We start from the raw sequence: 27,379 nt of genomic DNA, 5'->3' as shown, positions 1-27,379 counted from the left end.
TGAAAGTCTGGACGGATCCGCACGGATCCGCACGCCTCCGAACGGCCAGGCGGACACCCGAACGCTGCAAGCAGCGTTCAGCTGTCCGCCTGTCCGTGCGGAGGCGAGCGGAGCGGAGGCTGAACGCCGCAGACTGATGCAGTCTGAGCGGATCCGCCTCCATTCAGACTGCATCAGGGCTGGACGGCTGCGTTCGGGTCCGCTCGTGAGCTCCTTCAAACGGAGCTCACGAACGGAAACCCGAACGCTAGTGTGAAAGTAGCCTTAGGCTGCTGTAGCAGGTGTTGTGATTTAATCTGATTTCTCACTGCAACGTACAGAATATTTAAACTATTCCCCAATATAATGCCCTTTAACAGAAGTACTAAGATGGTAGACCTGGGACCATTTTTAGCACCCCCCCCCCCCCCCCGCATATGCCCATATGACCACCCATTCTAAGGGGTTAAACTTCTGGCATCAGCAGACCAGTACCCTCGTGGGTCCAGCGACAGTAGCCACAAGTTCACTTTGATTTATATAAATCATCAGAGGATTATGTAGTATCAAGGGGTTAATAACCATCAGATGGTGAATAATCCCTTACTCCTTATATACATATACAAGTCATGTAGAGTGATGGCTTTAATACAAGACCAACACCTCTGGACAGTTGTGGCACTTATTTTGGGGGGGGGGGGGGGGGAGGGTTAAAAATCCTGTACCACCTCTAAGCCCTTGGCATCACTGGTGATAGCACTGGGTAACTAGGCACATGATCAGTGTCCGCATCATCTGCAGCTGATAGCTCTAATCCCAGCCTCTTAACCCCTTAGATGCCACAATCCAGTGACCTCAGCATAGAGCAAAGTAGACCGAAGAGGGAGGTGGTCAATTTTGCTGAGAATTTCATGTACCTTGTTCACAAAGCTCTGCTAATGAAAAAAAAAAAAAAAAAGGCATGGATCTCAATACGAGGACACAAGGGTTCAAGGCCTAGAACTGCTGCATCTTTAAGTGATTAAGCAGGTTTTCCAAGTCTATTGGCACTGGAGAAAACCTCAAATAAATACTCCTATTACAAATGTAAATGTGTACACAGTACCATTATGTAAAGAACCATAAATGTAGTCATTTTCTAATACATCATTGAAGACTCCTATTGTTCGATGAAATGGGTGTGTATAGCGCACAGCTGCCGTGTCCCGGCCAGTACGTGGAAACTGCAGCAGGTACGTCCATATCTTGCCCATTTATTAGGGCCAAGACGCAGTTTGCAGAGCTCCTGTTTAATATATACTCCAGGAAAACTTCCCAGTGCGTACATTAAATCTATTCAGTGTGCACAATCTAAGGTAAGAGGCCACAATCTGCGAGAGGGAGGAACACACAAGGAGGAACCCAAGAAGGTCACAAATTTACGGGACATGGCAAAAAAGCGGTCATATTTACTGACCAACAATGAGCCATTACCTCAGATGCAAAGATCTGAAAATGGCACAGATGATAGTGGACCATCCACTGGTAATGTCTACAGTTCTTAGTCATGTACATTACATACAGAATTTTCATTATGTAGTAAGGGACTTTAGAAAGACTTGAAAGAACCCCCTTCCCCTCCAGTGCCCGCCTTCCCCCATTAGAACTTCACTATGAATACCACACGGATTCTTGCTACACTGTCAGTAGCACACTGCATTGTACTAATTTTGAGCTAAAAAGCCTTTTTTCAAAAAAAAATTTTTTATTAAAACTGCCAAGAGATGCTCTAGTAGCAGGATCTGAATTTTCTTAGCCCAGTCAGCCAGCTCACCTGAACCCTCCAGTGAAACACTGCCCCCAACTGCTGGTGTGATAACTAGGGGAGCCAAACAAGACAGTCTGTCACCCCTAGTAGTGGATGTGAACGGCATCCTGTGAAAAAAAAGCTGTTGCTTCTTATGGCATGGATTCACACTGGCATTTTTCAGCAAAAAAATAAAATGCTTGTCTAAACACCAAGGGCCAGATTTATCATTACTCCGACAGCTCACTCCACTTTCACATATGGCTAAAGTCAGTTTTAGCCAAGTCAGATTTATGAACGGCCCTTTAAGACTGTAATAAATGTGGTTTGATGGTAGCAGTTTATCCATCAGTAAGCAGCTTTACAAAAGTCGCACATCTTTACGAAAGTCGCACGTTTTTATGAAAAAGTCACATGTTCTATTAAGAAGTCTCATAAGATAAGCATGGTCCTCACTGGATTAAAATTGTGACTTTTTAAATAGTCCCAATAGTAAATCTGTCTAGAGATTCATTTACATAAGAAAACACGCCCACTTTAAAAAAAACTGGCGAGCAAAGTGCAGAGCAGAAAAAAGTCGCAAATTTGTGCGCAGTTTTAGCGTTTGGGACTTTTTCACTCCATTATTCTGACCTGAGCCAATGATAAATCTGGCCCCAAGTGTTTCCTAGTAATGCCTCCGCCAGATTGTGACACTTCCTTGGACTACCCGATCGTCTGATTTATTGCCAGTCAAGAATTTATGGGACCCACTGTATAAAGCTGTATAAAATCTTGTATTCAGCATTTGATGCCATCTTCCTGGAAAACCAAACCACTTCCTGGACCATGGGAAACCAAAAAGTCACAGACAAAAGGCCAAACTGTGCCGCTTTCCAGGTAACGTAGGCGGTGCTAATGGAATTAATACATGCCACAGACTGTACCTCTCCACTACCCAATCTTGGTGATTAGACCTGTATATAGCCATAGACCAGAAGACAAACTTTAAAAGCAGCTTTGTCATAATCATAATGTAGTAATAAAATTCTTATGATCAGGGAACTTGGGGCCTCCTTTCAGTTGTAAACTTATCCTTTCACTTTAGTATTGCAATTACATATTATATTCCCATATACAAGTTCCAGCCAATTCAGACAACTTTTTGCTGCATTATTTTTTGTCAATGACTGTAGTATAAAGAGAAGCGGTCACCAAGAAATGCGCTGTAATCTGAAACCCGGAGTACAAGGAGCTGAGCAGACTGTTCTGGTTTAAAGGGAACCTGTCACCAGTTTTATGGTGTCCTAAGGGCAACATAAATAAGTGACTGATTCGCTTAGCAAAATGCTGGGTCACTTTAATTGACCCAGTCAATCTGCCAACATCTTGTATTGAAAGCTCCAGCTGATAATGACGAGTCCTGAATATTCATGAGCTCCTGACTCTCCCTGCCCACCTGCTGCTGAATGACAGTTATTTTCCATATGAATCAGCAGCAGGTGGGCAGGGGAGTGGCTATAGCTCTGAATTAAATATACGCTGGACTTACCGACATCATGCTGGACTCAAATCAGCCCATTAGCATGCAGCATCTTTGTGTGTATATTATGAGGTAACCATCTGTCACACCAGTAAGTGAATACATCTAAGGCACTTTTTAGTAGTTAATGATTGTATATAATTAGATTATAGATCAAATATCCACATGACCGGTTCCCTTTAAAAGGGTTCTCCAGGAATTAAAGGGATTCTGTCATCAGATTTAACCCCTCTAACCTAAACATATGCTCATGTCCAGACTAAGAAGAATCCTAAGCTGGCCTTATTAAACCTCACTGTGGCTCTATTTGCCCAAAAAACAGGTTTTTATAGCCTGTCAATCACTAACTTAAGGTGCCCAAGGGGAGGTCCGTTAATACAGGGTGCCCGGCGCCGTCTCCTACAGCTCAACGCCACCTCCACAATCCTCCCCATCCCTCTGCCAGATGCAGCGTCTGCGCACTAGGCAAACCCTGATGCTCCCTTGGGGACTCTTGGCAGCTGCTTCGTTGAGCGAAGTGCGCATGTGCCGGCCTGATGTGCACTTTGCTCAACCCCGATATGACTGAGCCTAGTGCGCAGGCGCGGGATCTGGCAGAGGGACGGGAAGGATTGCGGAGGCGGCGCTGAAGACAGCGCTGGGCACAGGACAGCGAAGGGTATTAACGGACCACCCCTTGGGCACCTTAAGTTAGTGATTGACAGGTTATAAAAACCTGTTTTTTGGGCAAATCGAGCAACAGTGAGGTTTAATAAGGCCAGCTTAGGATTCTTCTTATTAGTCTGGACATGAGCATATGTTTAGATTAGAAGGGTTAAATCTGATGACAGAATCCCTTTAATAAAAAAAGTTACTGAAAATAAAATGGCCACTGCTCTATTAGCACACACAAAACCTGTCCTAATGACACAGCAGGACATGTTTCTTCTAAGGAGTTAGCCGTCTCAGCTCACTTCACTCTTGCCGTCATGGATTACGATCTTATATGCAGTTGATCTCATATGTGTGTATTAATGGAGTAAAGGGAACGTACAGAGAAGACGGTTCGGATGTAGTAATGTAGCAGACAAGTGCTGCTGCCCATTAGCAGAATCCCTCACCCATCCCCCTCTGTACCTTCAGTTTGCTCCGTTACTACACACCGTTGATATCTTAGCTGTATGAAAGATTGCAATTCATGACAAGAGTAGCGAGTAGAGCAGAGACAGCTCTTTAGGCCTCATGTACACATCCATATTTTTTGCACATCAAATGTGTATCCGTTCATTTCTATGGTGCGGCAAGAGAGACAGCTTTGTTATAGTCTAGATTTTTGTCTAGAAATCTGCATAAGGGTTCCTTTTTTACATTGCCTTCCCAAAAATAGAATACAAAATGATCAAAGTGACCAAAAAAAAAAAAAGCCAATTTGCATTTTTTTCCCCCCTGTTATGTCATTAACCATATGGGATAAATACTTATACCAGTTTATTTTTATTCATCTATAAAATTACATGCCATGCAACGGCTGTAAAATGACACCACACGTGGATACAACAAATATTTATAATGCACCTTTCTCACAAAACGGACTCAACGCAGAGTCCAGGAGTAAACTGATCAATTTGTTACCATGTCAAAAATTCAGGTTAACGCACAAGGTACAAAGTAAAAATTATTTTTTTTTTATATATATATTTGTGGTCGTGGCCACCAGGTACGTACCTGACCCTACCTGGTATACCTTACCCTAAGCGGTCAGAGTTGTGCCGCAACCGCGTCGTGGAGGGACGCCTGAAAGAGGGCAAAAAGACATACTGATAGGTAGAAGTAATTTATTGCGACGTTATTACAAAGCTAGGTTCTGAAAAGCTGCTGACATTTCAGTATCGGGGTGAGGTATATAACGGGTGAAACATGCCGAGTGCCAACGCCCCAATTTCTGAATAACGTGTGCTGGTACTTGATTTTTGGACGCTGTGGACGCAGCGCCTATGCGGAATGAATGTCCTGAAATAGTGGAGGGGTCACAGACCAGGCTGGCCACCAGTGACCTGACGTGGGATACGAACTGGTGGGTGGTGAGTGGAACCACCCCGAAGGGTAACAGTGGACTGTTAGGCCCAGACCCGGGCAAGGCGGACCGTAGCTGACGGAGCACCGTGACGGGGCACCATTGGTGTGACGTGGGAAAGAAGGACACCGGGACAGGGGGGCCCACCTGGGAGGTCTTGGACGTCTTGAGCAGTAGTGTGAACCCTTCGGTGTTCTGGACCAGCTGGCTGACCGTGAGGAACTTGCTACTGCCGGAAGAGCAAGTGAACTCCCCGGGCCTCAGAAAGCCGTAAAAGGCTAAATAGATGGCGGATTTGAGTACCAAGCTGGGCAAAACCCCGAAAGGATTACTGTCCAGGACGTCGGATAGACTGCGGAAAAGGGGGCTGGTGACCGCTTGCCTACGCACTAGGCCTTGAGGTCCGCATTTGCTCAAACCCTTGAGTGCGGCTTTAACAGCATGCATGGCGAACACTGATGGTCGTTCGGGATGACTAACAGAGAGGAAATGTTGCACACCCGCTAGGTATGACTTCACCGTACTGTAGGAGAGCTTGTGCACTGAGTGGCAGTAGCCAATGAACGCCAGGATATGCTCTGGAAAACTGGATTCCCCCTGAGGACATTCCCCTTGGAACCTGCAGAACATCTTCCACCCGGTGTGGTATGCTCTGGTTGTGTTGGGCGAGAGAGAATTGCGAATCAAAGCGTGGGCCGTCTCAAGGTGGTCGGTTACGCTAACATTAAGGACTCGTGAGGAGGAACGGTGGCGCCTGTCGGATCTGCCTCTGGCATGATCTGTAAGAAACGGGAAAAGTTAGCCCTCGATAAGGCGTCGGCAGCCAAGTTCCGCTCACCTGGCACATGCGCGCTATGAACATGGAAATGATGGTGTAGGGAGAGCTGTACTAACCGTCTGAGGAAACACATGACGTGGCTTGATTTCGACAACCCACTGTTTATGATGTCTACCACGGCTGCATTGTCCGTCAAACAGGACAGACTGATTCGCCCAAAGACTGCCCCATATGTGAGCGGCTACCACAATGGGGTACAGCTCGAACAGTGCCGAGGTTTGGAGGAACCGAGGAACCCCGGGATTAGTTCCGCCTCGGCAGGCCATCCATCTGCAACCCAGTGGGTGCCAAATATTGTGGCAAACCCTGTGCCGGCCACCGCGTCTGAAAAGACTAAGGGGGACTGACACGACAGCTCGGGAACGAATAGGGACACCCCGTTCCACCGGTCCAGAAAAAAGGTCCCACATACGGAGATCCGCTAAGGCCTGACTGTCCAGACGCACTGGGCTGTCCTGCTCTGGGGCGGTGCTTAAGAGCGCCAGCAGGCGGGATATGAACGTTCTGCCTTGCGGAATGATGCACATGGCAAAATTTAACATGCCCAGTAGCGACTGAAGATCAGTCTTAGTGACCACTGACGTGACTGAAAACCTGTGGATCACTTCTCTGATTCTCGTTAGCTTGTCCGCAGGTAACCTAGCTAACATGTGCTGGGAGTCTAACTCGATGCCCAGAAAGGTGATCACGGTGGACGGGCCCTCTACTTTCTTGGGGGAAACTGGTACCCCCAACTGGGAAAAACACCTTAGCAGCTTCCCCAACCCCAGGGGAGTTGCCCCTGGCTTCTCAATCAGTAGGAAGTCATCTAAGTAATGGATGACGAATTCACAGCAAACCTTGTGTACTAGAACCCAGTGAAGGGCCTGAGCCAACTGATCGAAGAGCCACGGGCTGCTCTTGGAACCGAAGGTGAGTTTTGTGGCGAAATACAGGCCTCTCCATCTGATACCGTGCCATTGCCACAGTGCTGGCATGATGGGGAGCAATTTGAAGGCATCTGATATATCGGCTTTGGACAACACGGACCCGGGACCTGTTTTCATAATGATGGCGATAGCCTGGTCTATAGAAAAATACCTCATGCCAACTTCTTCCGAAGGAATGAGGGAGTTGAGGCTGGGGACCTGGGAGCCATGTGGGGCAGACAAGTCAATGATGAGTCTCTCCTTACTGAACTTGCCTGTGACAACCCCCACGGGACTGACTCTCCACCGTTGAAAGGGGGGCACTTCGAAAGGACCGATTAAGAACCCTTTGTCTAACTCGGACTCTATGAGTGTGTCTATTGAGCCAGGATTCCTTTTGGCTGACTGAAGGTTCCTACACTCGTATGTGACCTCTGGAGTCGTGATTAACCCCGTATGGAAACCCTCATGGAACCCTGATACCAGGAACTGCACAAACCCTGGATTGTGATGACCTCGCAATTGTTCCTGTAGACAACTAGTATTGACCACGCTCATGTAATTCTTCACCGATTTTATTGAGCAAGCTACTCGGGGGTGGGCCCTGAAACAGTTGGTACAGATACGTAACAAACGGCATTGCCCGAAATTACAAGACGCTTAATTAAAATTGTTACATATCTGTGCCCTACCTAACTGGACAATGGGTCGTCCTAGTTTATCTACCGAACTGGGGGGTCTGAAGATGTCGAGTGGTCCCGCTGAAGAGCCGGAGGGGTATGATGCCGTGCTGACAGCTGACTTATGGCACCACTCTACGGAGTGGAAGATAGACTGACAGGCAGAACAGGAGGGAGCTTTCAGGCCTGCAAAGTGTCTGCAGAATAACTCGGTGTCCAAGACGGACCAATCTGTGACATGTTGGAATTGGGACAGGGCCGCAGCTGCTTTGGCTGAAAACTAACAGTGGTAATCATAGAATGCGTTGCCACCATACCTATGACCCAATTCTGTGACCCGAAAGAGGTACAGGTCTAGTTCCTCCCTCCTGTCCGGCCTGGCAGTACAAATGACGTCCCTGAAAAGGCTGAAAGCCATGACAAACTCCGGAATGTTCAACTTGCGATTGAGCCGGTGGTCGCGGCTTCTCAGCACCACCGAGACTTCCCCGCAAGCTATGATCTTGTTGTTGGACAGGTCCCTAGAGGCTATTAGTAGTGAAGCGAGATTGACATCCCTACCCTCTAGGATGTCTTTTCTGATGCTGATGGGAACAAAATGAGACGGAGTCACGTTAGGGACTGGCTGGGCAGTGCGAATGTCTGCTGCGGCAGAGGTGGAGGCGACCGGAAGCTCGGGGGAAGAAATCAATACTACTGAGTTGTGAGCCTCGACTGACTCCAGTCTAGCCTGCATGGACGTGACGGCCGACGTCAGATTGTTCAGCATGAGGTGTAATTGGGCCAGCGATGTTTGTATCGTGGTTGCGGGGGGGGGGGGGATCCGGTATAACTCCGCTTTTCTGGCAGATGCCGGGAAAGGAACGCCCCGCCTTGTTAGCTCCGCCATCAGCTTGGGAATAGTCCAAGCACGCAGGGATAGTGTACTGCCCCCTTCGGACGTCCCTGCAGTGTTTTCATCCACTGACGCTTCAACAATGTCAGACGCGTGCGACATCACAGCTGTGGAAACAGTAACGTAAGGTGACCGACTACCCTAGGCGACCACCAGTATCCGTGAAACTGTTTGACAATGTGGTAGAAAAAAGGTGCACTGTCCCTATGAAGCCCGCACACTAACCAGAAAAGCCGTGAAAGAGTGGCCAGGAACCGCCACCCGGAAGTACACGCAAGGAGACCTGACTTACTTACCAACTGAAGAACTCTGCACTCTGAACCCCGCGGATGTATTAAATTGGAAAAAGGAACAACCTGGGAGGTAAAACAGTGCATGAGACAACCCCCTTGCTAACGATCAATACCTCCCGTCCACTGATGTGAACCCCCACTACCTTGTTCGAAGGTAAACTCGAGTGAGATCCTAGACTGACTTCTCTTTTATTTATTTTTATTTTTTTCCTTTCCTTTCAGACCTGGGAAACAAACAACACAAAGAACCAGTCAATGCACGAGGTTCAACTGATGGAGCATGAGCTGTGAGCTGTGGGTTTGATCAATGGATGGGAGCGGCATTGATAGACGTTGTCCACCCCCTGTCTCCGTCTGTTGTTTGTGATGAACCCCTACCTGTCTAGGCGGCACGTGCCAGACTTTAGGTGTGTGCGAGGAGCGGGCCATTGCGTCCCCCACCGTGCTCCACTGCAACCGCGTGGGGAGCGCGGAGCTCCCTGGCACCGAGGACCAAGTGGGGGGGATACCTTTGAGCAACGGCTCGCGCCTCACGCAACACGATTAGGGTGCCACGTGGAGAGCTAACGCGTGTCCCTGCTAGGGTGCGCAGTGCGGGGGGGCCCCTTCCGTCCGAGGGCTGGCCCGTCCGCCGGCTGAGCACTCCTGCCGCGTGGGGAGCTGCGCAGCCCTCAGGCATAAACCGGCACGGGGAGGGCCCCCAGAGGTGAGGGCCTATCCCTGCCGATAACGAAATGCCGCGTGGGGGGCCTCATTGGTCCCTGGTGGAGTGCTCAGTGCAAGGGTGCCCTCCTGCCGTCTGAGGGCCGACCCTCCGCCGGCTGAGCGCCTCCACCGCGTGGGGAAACGGCGCTGCCCCCTGGCATAATTTGGGATAGGGGGAAGCTTCATATAACACAGCCTTCCCCCTTACCAATTGACGACGTGCCGCGTGGGAGGCCCACCGCTCCCTGGTGGAGTGCCCAGTGCGGTGGTGCCCCCCTTTGTTAGAGGGGCCGACCCACCGCCGGCTGGGCATCTCCACCGCGTGGGGACACGGTGGTGCCCCCTGGCATGGACAGAGACGGGGGGGGGGGGGGAGCCTGTGTGGCCCTGCCCAATCCCAATTGTGGCAAGGAGGGGCCACATGGTGCCGCCCCCGCTCCCCGACCAAGCATTCGTGGCAGGGGCGCCTCCCCTCAACTGGGGGCCGGCCCGCCGCTGAAGGGCACGCCCACCACGTGAGGGAGCGGGGCCGTACTGGCTGGACATGGGGCGTAGGAGACGGTCTGAAGAGGTGGGCGGGGGGCCTCTCCCGGCCGTGGACCCCGCCCCCCGCCGGCGAGCAAGCACCATGCCTGACCTAGGCGGTGGAGGAGGGGAGCGCAGTCCCCGTCGGCTCCACCACCTCCGCCGGACAACGAAGTGCCGCCGCCCACTGCCGGGAGGGAACCGACCTCCGTCGAGGCCCCGCCTCCCGTTGCCAACTCATGCAAAGTGGTCCGGAGCATGGGGCCCGCTTACCAACGGGGCCGACCGCACCACCGGACGTCGACTCACCTCGCCCGTTAGGCAGGAATGCCAGGTACAACGCACACACCCGGAACTCTGTACGTCGTACACGTGTGGGAGGGCGCAGGCCGCTGATGTAGGCAGCCAAGCCCCTCCCACAAATACAGGCCAATGAATCGGCCTTACACTTATACAGATATGCCACTTCAGTGCCAGGGCAAAATTATCATTGGTACAGTTAGCACTATACCTTTCTGGGGGTAGGGCCCCTGCACTCAGTTGTGTCTGTGCCCATACACAAGAGGAGCTATACACTGTCTCTTGATTTACTTGGACCAGACTAAGCTAATTTGCTAGTGACCAGTCTGAGAGCCCACAACCCAACACAAGACGGATTTTCTAGGGATTTGTGTCCAGCTGCCTATTAGACAAGCACTTTCATGCACAGAGGGGTATGCAGTGCGAGGTCATGGAGGACTTTGAAGAAACCAGACATAACCCATTTCCTTATTGGTTGATGACATCCCAAGCCCAAACATTAAGAGCTAGGGTTGGACTACAACTTGGATAAGTTTTAGCTCAAACACCAAATAATTTGTAACCCCTTAGTGACCAAGCTATTTATTTTCCCCATCGTCACCTTCCAAGAGCTACAACTTTATTTTTCTGTCCATGTAGCTGTATGAGAACTTGTTTTTTGGAGGGGAAAAATGCAAGACACCCGTGTGACATCCATTTTTCTGCAGATCCATTGTAACGATGCCTGTCCTTGTCTGAAAAACAGATGAAAAAAAACACAGACAAGAATACAGGACTAAAAATATGTTCATGTGCATGAGCCCTGAGAACTGTGTGTGTGTGTGGGGGGGGGGGGGGGGGGGGAGTCATCTGTAATCCATGGATGTTGTTCATCTGAAAATTAGTTTCCAGATTATCTCCCAACAGTCTTCAGTGAAAAACTGACGCACCACAGATGCCATCTGTGTTGTGACTGATTTTCACCAACCCATCCACTTAAATGTTTGATCCGCATCATGGACCAAAGCAGTGCACGCCTTTGTGACTTTTGTTCTGACCCATGGTCAGTGAAAAAACTAAGATTTAGTTTTACCGGTAAATGGTTTTCCAGGAGTCCGACATGACAGCACCCACTGGAGGATGTTCTATTGGATCTCTGTAGGGACAGGAAGAGTAAGGTTAAAAAGGCCCCACCCGTGTTTTTTTTTTTAAATTACTACACCAGATAGGATCCAAACTTTTTATTTTAACTTCCATGTTAACATCACATTGGAATTTTATATATGGATCCAAAGCAATAACCGCAAAGGAAGGGGGGGGTATTACCGGGTGCTGTCATGTCAGACTCCTGGAAAACCATTTACCGGTAAAGACTAGATCTTAGTTTCCAGGACGTCCCTCCATGACAGAATCCACTGGAGAACTACCAGCTTAATGCTTTGGGGGGGGGGGGGGGGGGGGACCACTGCCTGGAGGACCTTACGACCAAACCCTAGGGTCCTGGTTGGCAAGAGAATCTAGTCTATAATGTCTAACAAAGGTAGAAAAACTGGACCACGTAGCGGCCCTGCATATTTGTTCAATTGAAGCCTCCGCTTTTTCTGCCCATGAAGTCACCCTGGTGGAGTGGGCTTTTATGGATAAAGGGCAAGGAAGCCCTTTCAGCACTTAAGACTCCCGAAGCGTGTCTCTGATCCAAACAGGCTAAAGTCTGTTTTGAGGCCTTGTTGCCTCTGTTCTTTCCTCCAAAGATAAAGAGGTTTGACGATCTTCTCCAAGAATCGTTAATTTCTAACGATAATTTGTTTTCCCTTAGTCCTAACAGCAGCACAGATGGGGGGTTAACTGCCCCTGTGGACTGGTAGGACCGGCGGAATTTTAATGAGCCCAAGAACCAATAAACGATCTTCAGCTCCCTGAAAGGGAGGAGATCACCCCCCAGCCCACCGTGTTTTTAACAAGCATAATGTATTTAGGGTGGGATATTTGTGTGCTGCTGTTAGGACTAAGGGAAAACAAATTATCGTTAGAAATTAACGATTCCCTTACGTCCTCAACAGCAGCACAGATGGGGAGATAGCAAGAAGAATCCCCTAGGGAGGGTCCTCATGCCTGGCAGAACTAAGAACAGTCTGCCCAAAAGCCGAAAACTCTGCCATCCTAGCATCTATCCTATAATGGGAGATGAAGGTTGACTCAGAGCTCCAGGAGGCCGCCTTACAGATCAACTCTAAGGGGAGGAGTCTTCTCTCCGCAACCGAGGTGGAGACCGCCCTAGTAGAATGGGCCCTCACAAACTCGGGAGGATCTAAGGATTGGGAGACGAAAGCTTCCAAAATGGCCTCCTTGATCCAGCGACTAATGGTGGCTTTAGACGCTTTACGGCCTTTAGACTTACCGGCAAACAGGATAAGAAGATTCTCATCTTTCCTGAACTCACTAGATCTATCCACATAGATCTGGAGGCATCTTGAAATATCCAGCGGGTCTCTAGCTGGAGTATCAGAGGAGGAGGCTGTAAACAAAACTGGTAAAGATATTACCTGATTGATGTTCTGGAAAGTAGGCACCTTAGGCCTGAAGTAAGGTAAAAACTTCAGGAGTACTCTATCCTGTAGAAAAATAATGTACGGGTGATTTGCGGAAAAAGCCTGCAATTCAGAAACTCTTTTGGCTGAAGCTATAGCCAGAAGAAAGACCATCTTTAAAGTCAGAAATTTAAAATTTACCTCCTCCAAGGGCTCGAAGGGGGGAGATGCTAGCCCCCTGAGCACTACTGAAAGATCCCACTGGGGGATAGGTTTCAGTATAGTAGGCTTTAGTCTTTCAGCTCCCTTCAGGAAGCGTTTGATGAGTGGGTCCCGAGAATGTGGCCTGTTGAGACAGGCCGAGATGGCATAAACCTGTACCTTCAAGGTAGCTGGAGATAGGCCTCTATCTAATCCATCCTGAAGAAATTGAAGTATCGCAGGAAGGGGCGGATCTGCAGACGCCACCTGTCTGGAATCACACCATGCCTCGAAGATTCTCATGATCCTGGAGTAGGCCTTCTTTGTAGACTCTGCTCGGGAATGCGACAAAGTTCTCAGGACCGACTCGGAAAGCCCTTCTATGTTGGGAAGGGACTGATCAACCTCCAGGCTGTCAGGTTGAACCTGTGCAGATCTGGGCAGAGGTGAGTGTCCCACGACACCAGGGTCTGCTCCGGGGGGAGTCTCCAGTATTGTCCCCGACTCATCTGAATGAGCTGGGTAAACCAGGATCTTCTGGGCCAAAACGGTATGATGGCTATTACCGAGGCCTGATCCTGACGGATTTTCATCAATACCCTCGGTATCATGGAAAAGGGAGGGAAGATGTAAGCCAGCCTGAACCTCCACGGTATTGACAGAGCATCTATCGCCAGGGGGTTGTCTTCCCTGTAGAGGGAACAGAACCTCATCACCTTGGCGTTGAACCTGGTTGCCATGAGATCCACTTCTGGCATACCCCATCTGTGAACTAGCTGCCTGAAGATCTCCGGATGCAGAGACCACTCCATGGTCGGTAATCCTCGACTTAAGCGGTCCGCTATCATATTGAGGGAGCCTCGAATATGAACGGCAGATAGATGGGAAAGGTTCAGCTCTGCCCACCGAAGAATTACCCCGATCTCTGACAGAAGGGGCAATGATCTTGTGCCTCCCTGTTTGTTTATATAGAGGACAGCAGTCATATTGTCTGACTGGACTTTCACTGCTTTGCCCCGGATCTGAGGCGCAAAGTGAAGGAGGGCTAGCCGGATAGCTCGCATCTCGCGAAGATTGGAGGAAAGATGCCGCTCCAGAGGAGACCAAGATCCCTGAATTGGGGATCCGTCCAGGTGAGCGCCCCAGCCTACAAGGGACGCGTCTGTAGTCAATATGACCCAAGCTGGTTGGGTCATAGACTTCCCTGCTGGTAGCTGAAACCACCATCTGAGGGAATTTCGGGTTTGACCGGACAGGGAGCACAGGGAATCTAGCCCCGCAGGGCTGCCGTTCCATAGGTGTAAGACCTCCGACTGAAGAGGACGGAGGTGCCATAACGCCCAAGGGACCGCATCCGCAGCCGCTGACATGAGCCCCAGCATCTTCATGAGAGTCCGGATAGAGACTCGACGAGGGACATAAAGGACCTTTGCCAGGTCCTGAATCCGCGCTCTCCTTTCTGGAGTCAACCGGAGGGACATCTCCACAGAGTCGACCACGAATCCTAAGTAATGGATTGAAGTCGATGGGCTCACATTCGACTTCTGCCAGTTGATAATCCAGCCTAGGCGGAAGAGAAAGGAGACTGCGACCTGAAGATGGTGGGTAAGGATCGGAACTGAAGAGGCTATGAAAAGCCAATCGTCCAGATAAGGAATAATAGTCAGTCCTTGGAGTCTCAAAGCTGCCACCACCGAAACCACCACCTTGGTGAAGATGAGGGGGGCAGAAGAGATTCCGAAGGGAAGCACGGCGAACTGAAAGTGCCTGCAAACCCCTGAGATCTGGACCGCGATCCTGAGGAGTTTCCGGGAAGCGGAATGGATCGGAATGTGAAGGTACGCATCCTTGAGGTCCAGAGTAGCCATGACGTCCCCAGAATTGAGGATATGGCTGACTGACCTTATGGTTTCCATGCGAAACCTTGTTTTCCTTATAAATCGATTGAGGAATCTCAAATCGATGATCATCCGGAGATCTCCTGTCTTCTTGGGAACCAGGAACACTGGTGAATAAATCCCTAGGCCCCTCTCCCCTGCCGGTACCTCCTCCAGGGCTCCGTTGGAAATATAGTCCTGAATGTAAGATTCTAGGACCACCTGTTTGGCAGACCCGAAGCTTCGTGTGGCGATGAATCTCTCTGGGGGGAGAGAGATAAGATCTACCCGGTACCCGGCGGAAACTATGTCCTGGACCCAGGGGTCTGCAATCAACCGGCTCCAAGAGTCCTTGAAATGGGTAAGACGGCCCCCCACGGGAATCTGGGGGAGGGGTACGGGAAAATCTAGAGGAGACACTGCAGGGGCAGCAGGGCTTATCCAAGAGCCTCGAGGAGGCCCATAGTCAGGAGGGTTTTGCCTCCCTGGTGGGTTTGCGGGGGCGTCTCGGATATTTACGAGATGGCCCCCCCCAATCTCTGCGCCTAGACTGCTGCCCAGAACGACCTCCACCCTTCTTTTCCTGTCTGGGGCGTCCCCGAAAGGGCTGCTGGGGGAGGCTCTTCCCTTTTTTATCGGAGAGCCCCTCCATTATTTTGTCCAATTCGGACCCGAATAACCTATCTGGTTCGAAGGGGAGCCCACAAAGGTTAAACTTGGATGCGTTATCCGCAATCCACGGTTTCAGCCAGAGTGGTCTGCGGGCAGCTGAAACTAGGGCCATAGTTTTGGCGGCCAGCTTTAGCTGCATCTGGGAGGAATCAACTAAAAAGTCCATAGCCAGGTTGGCTGACTTGAAGGCTGCCAGGATGTCGTCTCTTGATACGCTCTGGTCCACATCCGTCTGGATTTGATTAAGCCTAGAGCGTAGATAGGTGGCTACCTCAGTGGCCGCAATGGAAGTAGATGCGGAGGCGGCGGCCGCCGCGTAACCCCTCCTAAGGGTGCACTCTGCCCTCCGGTCTAGGGGGTCCTGCAGGCTAGACCCATCGTCTGCAGGGACTAGAGTGCGCCGGGACAACTTGGCTATAGCCATGTCCACCTTGGGAACGGAACCCCACGATTCCACCAAGGGTTTAGCCATCGGGTACATGAGTCTGAATTTTCTGGTAAGCACTGGACCCTTCTCAGGCTTCTTCCACTCTGTGCGCATCACAGAGAGGAGGGTCTCATCCGCTCTAAAGACACGCTGTGTCCGACCGGCGGGATCGGAGGACTCCCCCATGTCAACATCCTGGTCCCCCGACCTGATGGACTTGAGTAACTTCTGCGTCTTTTCTGGAGGAAAAAAGCAAGAAGTAGATTCTTCTTCCTCAGAAGAAGAAGACCCCACTGAACAGGGGGTAGGTCTTTCGACCGGTGCGACCACCTCCATGGGAGTCTGAGAGGGACCTGGTAGCCTCTCATTAAGTAGCTGAACTACTCCCTTGATGGAATCATCCACGTATGTCTTGGTCCATTGGAACATCTCCTGCATCGTGGGTTCCGTGGATGCCGTGCGACAACTCTTACATCTGGAGTAAGGACAGCTGTCAACTAGGGGTGTGTTACATTCGTAACATGCCAAATGCTTCCTCTTGGCCCCAGCCTTCCGCTGATCCTCCTTAGGGGAAGCCATAGTCTGTAATGGAAGAAACAAAACAGGTCATAACACCTACAACATCAGGAGGTGGAGAAAACCAGACCTTAAGGGGGCCCACCAGCACTAGAAGAAATAGAGCTGAAAGAAGAGGAAGTACAAAACCCAAGCAAAGCAATACTGCAGGAATATCACAAAGCACAGGAGAGCTCTGGAGCTAACTTGTGAAAGCAACGCAACCAGAGCACTGACTGATGGGCTCTGGGCGCTTAAAAGGAGGAAACCCCGCCCAATGGGCGGGTTCCTGAAACGAGATCAGCACCACTCCCTTTTTTTTTTTTTTTTTTGTATATGTGCTGCCAAAGCAAGCACTCAGAAAAACCAGAGCCTATACTGGCTCTACCTAAACGAAAAATTGTCTCCCCAGACTAATCCTAAGTCCAGGATGTCATTCTAGGGAGCCAGTTTAAGAAAAGGTGAGTTTTATACATCACCGCATCGCTTCGGAAAACCGGAAGTGACGTAGCGCACCTAAGGCGCGTCACTTCCGGGAAATGGCAGCGCCCATAGCGCCGCACACATGCGGTAACAGAGGAACGGAGCACCGTCTACAGATGATGAAAGAAGAGGGGAGGGGACGCCCCCCTCCCCAACGGTACCCCAGACCGAAATCGCCATGATCAGGCCTAAAATAAAGGCACTGAGATGCATAGAAAGCGAGCTAAGCTTTAAGGAGGGAAAAAAGAACCCCTAAGCAATCTTCAGCTCCCAAAGAGGGAGCGACACGCCAGTCCACCTGTCCAGAGGACAGAAAAAAACACGGTGGGCTGGGGGGTGATCTCCTCCCTTTCAGGGAGCTGAAGATCGTTTATTGGTTCTTGGGCTCATTAAAATTCCGCCGGTCCTACCAGTCCACAGGGGCAGTTAACCCCCCATCTGTGCTGCTGTTGAGGACGTAAGGGAACCTGTTCTTTGTAAGTAGGCCAGCATTGATCTTGCATCCAAACAGTGAAATTTTTCTTCCTGCACATTTTTGGGGAGGCACAAAAAGGAAGGAAGAATTATTTCTTGATTTTTATGGAACGGAGAGACCACTTTTGGTAAAAAGGATGGGTCCAACTTTATTATGACCCGATCATCCAAAATCTTTAAAGTATGGTTCCCTGATGGAGAGGGCCTGAATTTCTCCTATTCTGCGTGCTGTGGTTATCGCTAGAAGAAAGATTGTTTTATGAGAAGAGAAAGCAACTTATCTGATAACTGCTCATTTGGTTCAAACGGGGAATTACATAGACCTTCTAAAACTATATTTAGGTCCCAAGGTGGTACTGTCTGCCTAATAGTGGGTCTCATTCTGGAAATAGATTTAAAAAAAACTCTTAAATCCATCTGTGGTCTGCTAAAGAGGTGTCTAAAAAACTCAAAAGCTGAAATTTGGACCTTAAGAGTACTGGGTTTTAGGCCCAAGTCAAACTCAGTCTGTAAAAAGTCCAGAATGCAGCCTATAGATGGGACTGGGACCTCTGGATGTGAATCTGACAGCCATGCAGTAAATTTCTTCCATATTTTTAAATATATGGCCGAGGTTACGGGCTTGCGGCTTTGTTGTAAGGTTGAAATTACTTTATCCGACAGACCCTTTCTTTTTAGGATCTGCCTTTCAGAATCCAAGCTGGTAACCTCAGCTTCGAGGTTCAGATGTTCCAGGGGTCCCTGCAAGAGAAGGTCCTTCCTTCCTTCCCTCCTGGAAGGGTTATTGGATCCCTTATAAGAAATGCCTTCAGAGGGAACCAGGCTCCCTTTGGCCAGACAGGAGCTATAAGAATAAGGGTCATTGAGCATGTTCTTAGCTTCTTCAGGACCAATGGGATCAGGGGAAATAGAGGAAAAGTGTACGCCAAGTCCATGTCCCAGTCCTGGGACAAGGAGTCTACTCCTAGCAGGTTGTCTCAGATTTAGAGAGAAAAAACAATTCAACTGGGTGTTCTCTCTTGACCCAAATAGGTCTACTTACGGGAACCCCCACTGGTGGAAGATCTGTAGAAAGACTTCCCGGTTTGAGTCGAGACTGTCTGCGCTTAGGAAGTCTGCAGTGGAGTTTTCTGCTCCTCTCTGCCCAGCAAAATCTCTGGTTTGTCAAAGCCTGTAGATGAGGGTAACAAACCGTTTTCACATTGTCCGACCGGATTCTGATATGGTGGTTGGAGAGAATCTGCTCTGCCTTCTTCAGAGTCTCCCATACCGCCTTCAGTTCTCTGAAGTTTGAGGATCTGCGATTGTCCAGGTTGGACCATCTGCCCTGAAAGTAATTATCTTTCAGATGGGCTCCCCAACCCCACTGGCTTGCGTCCGTGGTATGGACGGTGGTATGGACGGTGAAGGATTCCAGACGACTCCTTTCCTTAAATTTCCTGGGTTGGTCCACCAGGATAGAGAAACTAGACTCTGCCTTGATAGGATTATCTTTGAATTCAAGGAATGATGATCCCTGTCCCATATCGCCAGGACTGCGTTCTGTAAGATCCTGGAATGGAACTGAGCCCAAAGAACGACCGAGATACAGGATGTCGTCATTAGGCCCAGAACCTGCATAGCCTCCCTCAGTGTATGGACCCTTCTTTTTTGAAAGGTTTCTATCTTTTTCTGCTTTATCTCTGGAAGAAAAGGAATATTGTTTCTTTACATCTTTCCTGGTACTTGGTACTAGGTCCGATTTGGCATAGTTATATTGTTTCTTTACATCTTTCCTGGTACTTGGTACTAGGTCCGATTTGGCATAGTTTATTATCCAGCCCAGATCTTTGAAAAGGGCGATGGTCTGTTGGACATTGCTTTCTAGACTCTGCTTTGTCTCTGCAATAAGGAAATCGTCTAGGGACGGGACAATTCATATTTGCTGCTGCCTTAGGTAAGCCACCACTTCTGTGATTACCTTAGTGAAAAATGTGAGGTGCCGAGGATATCCCAAAGGGAAGACACTGGAACTGGTAGTGAAGAATTGTTCCCTCCTGGATGATCGCAAACCTGAGATATTGTTGGTATAGTGGATGAATTGGGATGTGATAGTAGGCATCCTTTAAGTCCATGGTACACAAGAGATCCCCTACCGAAATTAGTGGGATTGATGACTTTATGGATTCCATCTTGAACCTGTGGTATACCAACGACCTGTTCAGGGATTTCAAGTTGATAGTCGTCCTGAAGGTTCTATCTGGTTTCTTTATTAGGAAAAGCCTTGAATAATGGCCCAAGCATTTCTGATACTCTGGGACCTGAACTATAGCATTTAGTTTTATTAGCTTCTGTAAGTCCAGACACTTGGATTTTGTTGACCCGCTGATTGAAATTTTGTAATCAGGAATCTTTGCGGGGGGCACCGCAAAATTCTATTTTCACTCCTTCCCGGATGGTGTTGAGGAGTCACCAATTCTGGGTGACCCGGGTCCAGGATTCCCAGAATAAGCGGAGCCTGCCCCCGACCGGTCTGATGTCATTGTTTGCTTGTGCTAGAATTTGGGTTGAAGAGGAAACCCCTACCTCTTCCTCCTTTGGGGTAACTCCATCTTCCTGTCTTACCTTTTCCCCTCTCTGAGGTTGTGAACTGTTTTGAGGGCTTACGAAAGGGCTGCAATTTTGTTTTACTTTTTACTCTGGGAAGCCTTTCTTTTTATCAGCCGCACTTTCTAGAAAGGAGTCAAGGACTTGACCAAAAAGATACGCTCCAGTAAAGGGGATTGCACAGAGTTTATTCTTAGAAGCAATGTCCCCTGTCCAAGATTTGAGCCAGAGGGCTCGTCTTGCCGTGTTTGTGAGTGCATCATTCTTTGCTGCAAACCAAATTGATTCTGCAGAGGCATCTGCCATAAATGACGCCACCATCTTCAATAGAGGTAAGGATTCCAAAATTTGTCAGTAGCAAATCCAAATGTTCTGCTGAAAACAGATCTCTTCTTGGTTCTACCGCCAAGGAAGGGGGATGGTCTTCCTCCAACTCGTCCAAAAGGTATGCCGGTTCTTCCTTGGAATCTGAGTCTAACTGTACTCTGGATCGTTTGGAAGGTGGGGAAAAGGGGACCGGAAGGGAAGGGGGCTGGCTCATTCCTGCCGCCTGTACTTCTTCCCTCACTATAGCCCTTAGTTCCACCAGAAAGAAAAGTTGTTCCTCTTTAGGATTTTCGCTAAACAATCTGTGCATAAGGATTTCTTATATGACTCTGCAAGCTTTCTAGTGCAGGTTCCGCACTTTAGTTTTTTTCTTGGAGTCACCATGCGGTCTGTGTCCAGTCTCCTTCTCCACCTTAAAGACAAGGGGGAGATGGAGATATATAAACGGGCAAGCGGGAGCTAATCCTACAAAAGAGGACACTACTTACAATACCCTGGACGAGGGGGTCTGCAGAAGCAGCCAACACCTGGGCCTCCATGCAGCTTAAACATCATTTTTTTTTTAAAGAGGACTTACCACCTTGGCCCTGCCCTCGTCGCCGCCTCCTCTTTCTGGGGACTCAGGAGTCGACCCCTCATGCGAGGCCTCAGAAACCCGAGGCCTCCAGCATGGATGCGCGCCGCCATCTTCTCCGTGTCACTTCTGGTCGCATGGGAAGTGACGCGGTCCGCATCAGAGGAGCGCCGGAGCAGTCACTGTGCCCAGAGCTCCCAACACCGGAGACGCGGCGACAGCGTCCCGATACCGCAGCTTGGATTCCCAGGAAGGAAAGGTACCGGGACTGCTAGGGGACCCCTTCCCAGAGGGGTGCTAGCTTTAGGCCGTGTCTGAGGCTGAAGAGGAGAGGCATAAGCCCCCCAACCAGCCTCGGCCTAGTGTTCCTCCCTACTTACTACAGCAGGGATCCTCCTCACTGCTCCCATCTCTGTAGGGACAGGAAGAACACTGGTAGGAGGGGTGGGGAGGGGCCTTTTAACCTCTCACGCTTCCTGTCCCTACAGAGATCCAATAGGACATCCTGCAGTGGGTGCTGTCATGGAGGGACGTCCTGGAAATACTGATGTGTAAACAGACAATCGGTTACGGGTGCTGTCCGCACAAATTTGGTAGATACATTTTGGCAAAATTATATCCACATGATGAAAGCAGACCCAACCTGATGGGAACTGACATTTCACATATTCTTCTAGCCAAACTGACACCAGAAACTGGGGCTATGGGTTCACATAGGGCTACAGAGTGAGTAGCAAAGCACAATTTGGCTTTAAAAAAGGAGAATTCCAACTCAAGAAAGGACCAAATGCATTTTGCGGTCCGCAAAACAGATACACAAAAAAAAAAACACGGATGATACCTGGATCTTTTCATTGGCGTCAATGGGTCTGTAGTCACATTTATGACCAAGAATAGGACATGTTCTAGGTTTCACAGAATGGAAATACACAAATGCAGACCATGGTCCCACTGAAGCCAAATTTAATTAAAAAAATAAATAAAGCAACACCGTAAAATATATATGGTCATGAGAATGTACACAAAACCATTTTGACTGAATCTTGAATTCATTAACAGGGGAGTTGCAAATACTTTCAAGGCTTTGTTTCAGTTCCTTCTCTAGGCCATCCTGCAAAAATAAAATTCTGTGCCTTAGGAATGTTAGCAATGGCAACTCTGAGAACATTTACACAGTAAAAGGTTTTCTACAAGTTTAAGGCCAAAAAGGGGAATTCAGTTTAATGTACAGTTTAGCATCACTGACTAGTTTCTTCAGGGCCATCTGAATTCGTTTTATTGTAGCATAATTTATTATTAACAGGTTTACTGGATAGGTCATCAGCATCGGATCAGTGGGGGGGGGGGGGGTTTCAACACCTGGGACCCCTGCCGATCAGCTGTTTGAGATGAGAAGGCACCGGCACTCGCAGTAGCACCACGGCGTTCCCTCAGCTTATCAAGCACAGTGCTGTACATTGTACTGCAGCTGTGCTTGGTATAGCAGCTCAGTCCTATTAATTTCAATGCGCATAGGCGATTTGACAGTTGAACGCTACATTGCCTAGACAAAGCTGTGAGAAGTCCGCGGCACTACTGCGAGCAACGGTGCCTTCTCAAACAGCTGATCAGACCACCATCGATCAGACCCCGATGACCTATCCAGAGAATAAGTCAATTAAAATATCTTGAAAAGCTCCTATCATCATCATCATCATCATCTCCAAAATAAAATAAAAATTTACGAGTAATACCTGGAACACACTGTTATACACTTAAATTTAAGAAATTATGAATTTGTCCTAGAAAAGCTTCATATGCAAGTCCTGAAATGCAAGGGATGAAGTGCAAGTCTAAGGGTCCATTCACACGTCCGTAAGTGTTTTGCGGATCTGCAAAACACAGACACCAGCAACGTGCATTCTGCAATTTGCGGAACGCACATAGTCGGCACTATAATAGAAAATGCCTAATCTTGTCCGCAATAGGACATGTTCTATTTTTTTTTTTGGAAACTGAAGCACGGTTGTGGATAGCACATTCCAGCCCCATTGAAAATGAAGGGTCTGCACCTGTTCCGCAAAATTGCGGAACGGATGAGGACCCATTTTGCGGACATGTGAATGGACCCTTAATGAGAATAAAAGAAAACAGACCCGTGGCAGCTGCACTTTTTAAACTATAGGCATGGCACTTGCTATTGGGCCCAGAGGCTGGGGCCCCCAATCCAATGCAAAAACATTGTACCTTTTTGTGGGGAGCAACAACGTAGTGGCTTTTCTGATACGCGGTGCTATTACACATACCTTTAAATACTTACACTGCAGTTTTAGTTTTCTAACACTAGGTGGTGGGAGCCCCATCTTATTTTACAACGGGGCCCTATGAATTATGCACTAGTATCGGCTATATTCGGCGCTTGCCTCAAAGGGTTGTCTGGGAATAAACATTTCACAGGAGCCCGCTTCTGCTATGGGAAGATTCATACTTACCTGCAGCTTTGGTCCTGCGCACTCCCATGTGTATCTTCTGGTCCTTAGTGTGTTTACTTCCCCTCTGGCACAGGCATGATAGTCTGCTCTGGTGCAGTCAATGACTGGATTCAATGGTGACCTGTCCACAAGAGACATCACACATGCTGAGGATGAATTAAACAAGCCGAAGACCGGAAGATGGCAAGCAGGGAGTCCATAAGTTTGTCATAGAAGAGGCAGGCTGCAGGCACCTGTGAAAAGTAACTTGTTACCAGACAACACCTTTAACCCCTTAAGGACTCTGCTCTATTTCACCTTAGACATTTTTTGCAAATCTGACCAGTGTCACTAAGTGCTGATAACATTAAAACGCTTTGACTTATCCAGGCCATTCTGAGATTTTTATTTATAAAGAAAAAAATGTTGTTGTTTTTTTACTTCGTTTTACCAGTGTCATGAAGTACAATATGTGACGAAAAAACCACCAGATTTACCAAAAATTTGTAAAACAAAATTGCAAATTTCCAAGTTTCAATTTCTCTACTTCTATAATACATAGTAATACCTCCAAAAAAAAAAAATAGTTATTACTTTACATTCCCCATATGACTACTTCATGTCTGGATCATTTTGGGAATGATTTTATTTTTGGGGGCTGTTACAAGGCTTAGAAGCAAATCTTGAAATTAAGACATTCAAAAACCCAATTTTTAGGGACCAGTTCAGGTCTGAAGTCACTTTGCGAGGCTTACATAATAGAAACCACCCATAAAATGACCCCATTCTATAAAACTACCCCCCTCAAGGTATTCAAAACTGATTTTACAAACTTTGTTAACCCTTTAGGTGTTCCACAAGAATTAATGGAATATCGAGATAGAATTTCAAAATTTCACTTTTTTGGCAGATTTTCCACTTTAATAATTTTTTTTCCAGTTACAAAGCAAGGGTTAACAGCCAAACCAAACTCAATATTTATGGCCCCGGTTCTGTAGTTTACAGAAACACCCCATATGTGGTCGTAAACAGCTGTACCGGCACACGGCAGGGTGCAGAAGGAAAGGAATGCCATACGGTTTTTGGAAGGCAGATTATGCTGTACTGTTTTTTTTTTTGTTTTTTTTTTACACCAAGTCCCATTTGAAGCCCCCCTGATGCACCCCTAGAGTAGAAACTCCCAAAAAGTGGCCCCATTTTAAAGTCATTTTTTGGGGGGGCTAAATTCCTTATACTGCGATATATGAATATATAATGCTCTTACTTTCTTTCAGCAGTTTCCTCAAAAAACGGACTTTTGTAATATGTAAATGAGCTATCTATCAGCAAGTAGGGAGTCTACTTGCTGGTAGCTGCCGCAAAAAAAAAAAAAAAAACCCTCTTGTTGATTGACAGTGCCAGCAGCAATCTCCTCCGGCTGGCCCAGTCTGCATTTCAAAAATCGCGCACCTATCTTGATTCGGCGCAGGCGCTCTGAGATAAGGAGGCTCGTCTCCTCAGCACTCCCTCAGTGCGCCTGCGCCAATGACGTCACCACAAGAGAAGACGTCATCGGCCCGGGCGCACTGAGGGAGTGCTGAGGAGGCGAGTCTCCTTATCTCAGACACCGAATCAAGACAGACACGTGATTTTTGAAATGCAGACAGGGCCAGCCGGAGGAGGAGATCGCTGCTGGCCCTGTCAATCAACAAGAAGAGGGGGCGTTTTTTTGCGGCGGCTACGTGGGGAGTAGTCACCCAACTAGCACTTTGCCTACTCCCAGTAAGAGCCGTCCTGGATCAGCTATTACAGTCATGCTAAGTACCAAGGTGTCAACAGCAACTGCTGCTGACACAAAAACCAGCTCTTACTCCACCGACGCGAGGAACCTCGGTGACATGTACCCATCATCCACGATGATTCCTTGTACCTTCTTCCATACCTCCCCCTTTGTTCAACCCCAAGAGGGTACACATGTCAAAGTATACTCGGGACAGGACATCTGCGTTTCCCTGCAACCGGCCTGCCCTGTGTTCTACAGAGAACCGAAAGTTAAGGACAGAAACCACCTAGTGACTCAGGCATTTCCCTCTTTTGACTGGCTCATCCACTTGAGGGGAGTGGTCAGTCCCCAGGCGGACAGTTCTCCCCAACAAATAGTGAAAATACTTGAGTGCCCACTTGATAGCCAGGCACTCTCCCCCCTATACTATACCGGGTCTCAGCTGGAGTGAGCTCAAGCCTGTGGAAGACAATGGGATGCTTCTCCCCATTGACTTCCTGAGACAGTACAGCAGAGAGGCCTACTTTGGAGGCATTGGTGTGCACTATAAACTCCCTTTTATAGCCGGGCGTCACCAAAACCGGGGACTCGCACAGGGCCGACTTCAAAGTGGAGAAAGCCTCTTCAGCCCAATCATCCCAGCGAACCATCACCTACTAGTGTCCCTTCAAGAGGCCCATCAATGGCGCAGCCACCATAGCAAAGTGGGGGGACAAACCTCATGTAATAGCCCACCATTCCCAGAAATAACTTTACTTGCCTAGTGGTGACAAGTCGGGCCAATTTCGATTTTGCCTCTATTTTGGTCACTTCAGGTTAGAGGAGACCAAGTATCTGGGGTATGTTATGGGGTGCGGAGTCAAACCCCACACTTTTTGGGTTAGCGGTTAGTCCCCCCTTCCAAAGGGAGTCCACTACAGCCTGCACTTTGGGTACTTTCCTAGTCGGTACTGTGTATGACAATATCGTTCAGGTAAGCTGAAACTTACAGATGTGGACTCAGCACAATGTTCATAAGCTGTTGAAAAGTGGCGGGGGCACCATGCATACCAAAGGGTAGCACCTTGTACTGATACAGCCCTTCAGGTGTGAAGGCAGTTTTCCCTTTGTCAGTCTGTTAAGCGCATCTGCCAGTACCCTTTCATCATCAGGTGTAAAAAAAAAAAAAGCTGAATACCGGGCTTGTCCTAACCTCTCGATAAGCTCATCCACCCAGGGCATGGGATACGCAGCGAATTTGGACATTTTGTTCAGTTTTTATGAAAATCGTTACAGAACTGTAACATCCGTTCTGGCTTGGGTATTAAGACTATAGGACTACTGGCCCACTCACTTTTAGACTCCTCAATGACATCTAGTTGCAGCATTGACTGCACTTCCTCCGAGATGGCTTGTCGCCGAGCCTCGGGTACCCAGTATGGTTTTAACCGGACTTTGGCCTGAGGTTCTGAGACAATGTCATGCTGGATTGTGGAAGTGCACCCAGGAAGGTCCGAGAACACATTTGTGTACCGACTAACGAACTCCCTGGCCTCCTGAGCCTGTTCAGAGGAGAGGCTGTCAACTTTTATGGCAGCAACTGCTTCCCTTGCGTCAGGCAAAGGGGCCGGAACCTCTTTCCCTAAAAAACCCGGAGGCGGGCTCTCTTCCGCAGAGGTCTCCCTATCCTTCCACGGCTTGAGTAAATTAACATGGTAGATCTGCTCCAGCTTTTGCCAGCCTGGCTGGTGTACCTTGTAGTTCACATCTCCAACTTTCTCGAATACCTCGTAGGGCCCCTGCCACCTAGCCAGGAACTTAATGTCCATGGTCAGTACCAGAACTAAAACCCGATCACCTGAGTTAAAGATCCAGACCCGAGCCTGCTGATTATAGACCCAACTCTGGGCTCGATGAGCTGCCTCCATATGCTCCCTAACAAGAGGCAACACTGTCTAACCGTTCATGCATCTGGGTAATGTACTCAATAACACTTTTATACGGAGTGGACTGTTCCCATG

At 48.7% G+C, this 27,379-nt stretch overlaps 1 protein-coding gene across 3 annotated transcripts in view; it reads right to left on the bottom strand.

Moving 5' to 3' along the window:
- Positions 1-27,379, bottom strand: part of LOC122937794 (growth factor receptor-bound protein 10-like) — a 341,748-nt gene that overhangs the window by 290,597 nt on the left and 23,772 nt on the right. The gene's annotated exons all lie outside the window — the stretch shown is intronic.

This window comes from Bufo gargarizans, chromosome 5 (assembly GCF_014858855.1).
Source record: "Bufo gargarizans isolate SCDJY-AF-19 chromosome 5, ASM1485885v1, whole genome shotgun sequence".
Classification (NCBI taxonomy): Eukaryota; Metazoa; Chordata; class Amphibia; order Anura; family Bufonidae; genus Bufo; species Bufo gargarizans.
This window is presented reverse-complemented; position numbering and strand designations above follow the sequence as displayed.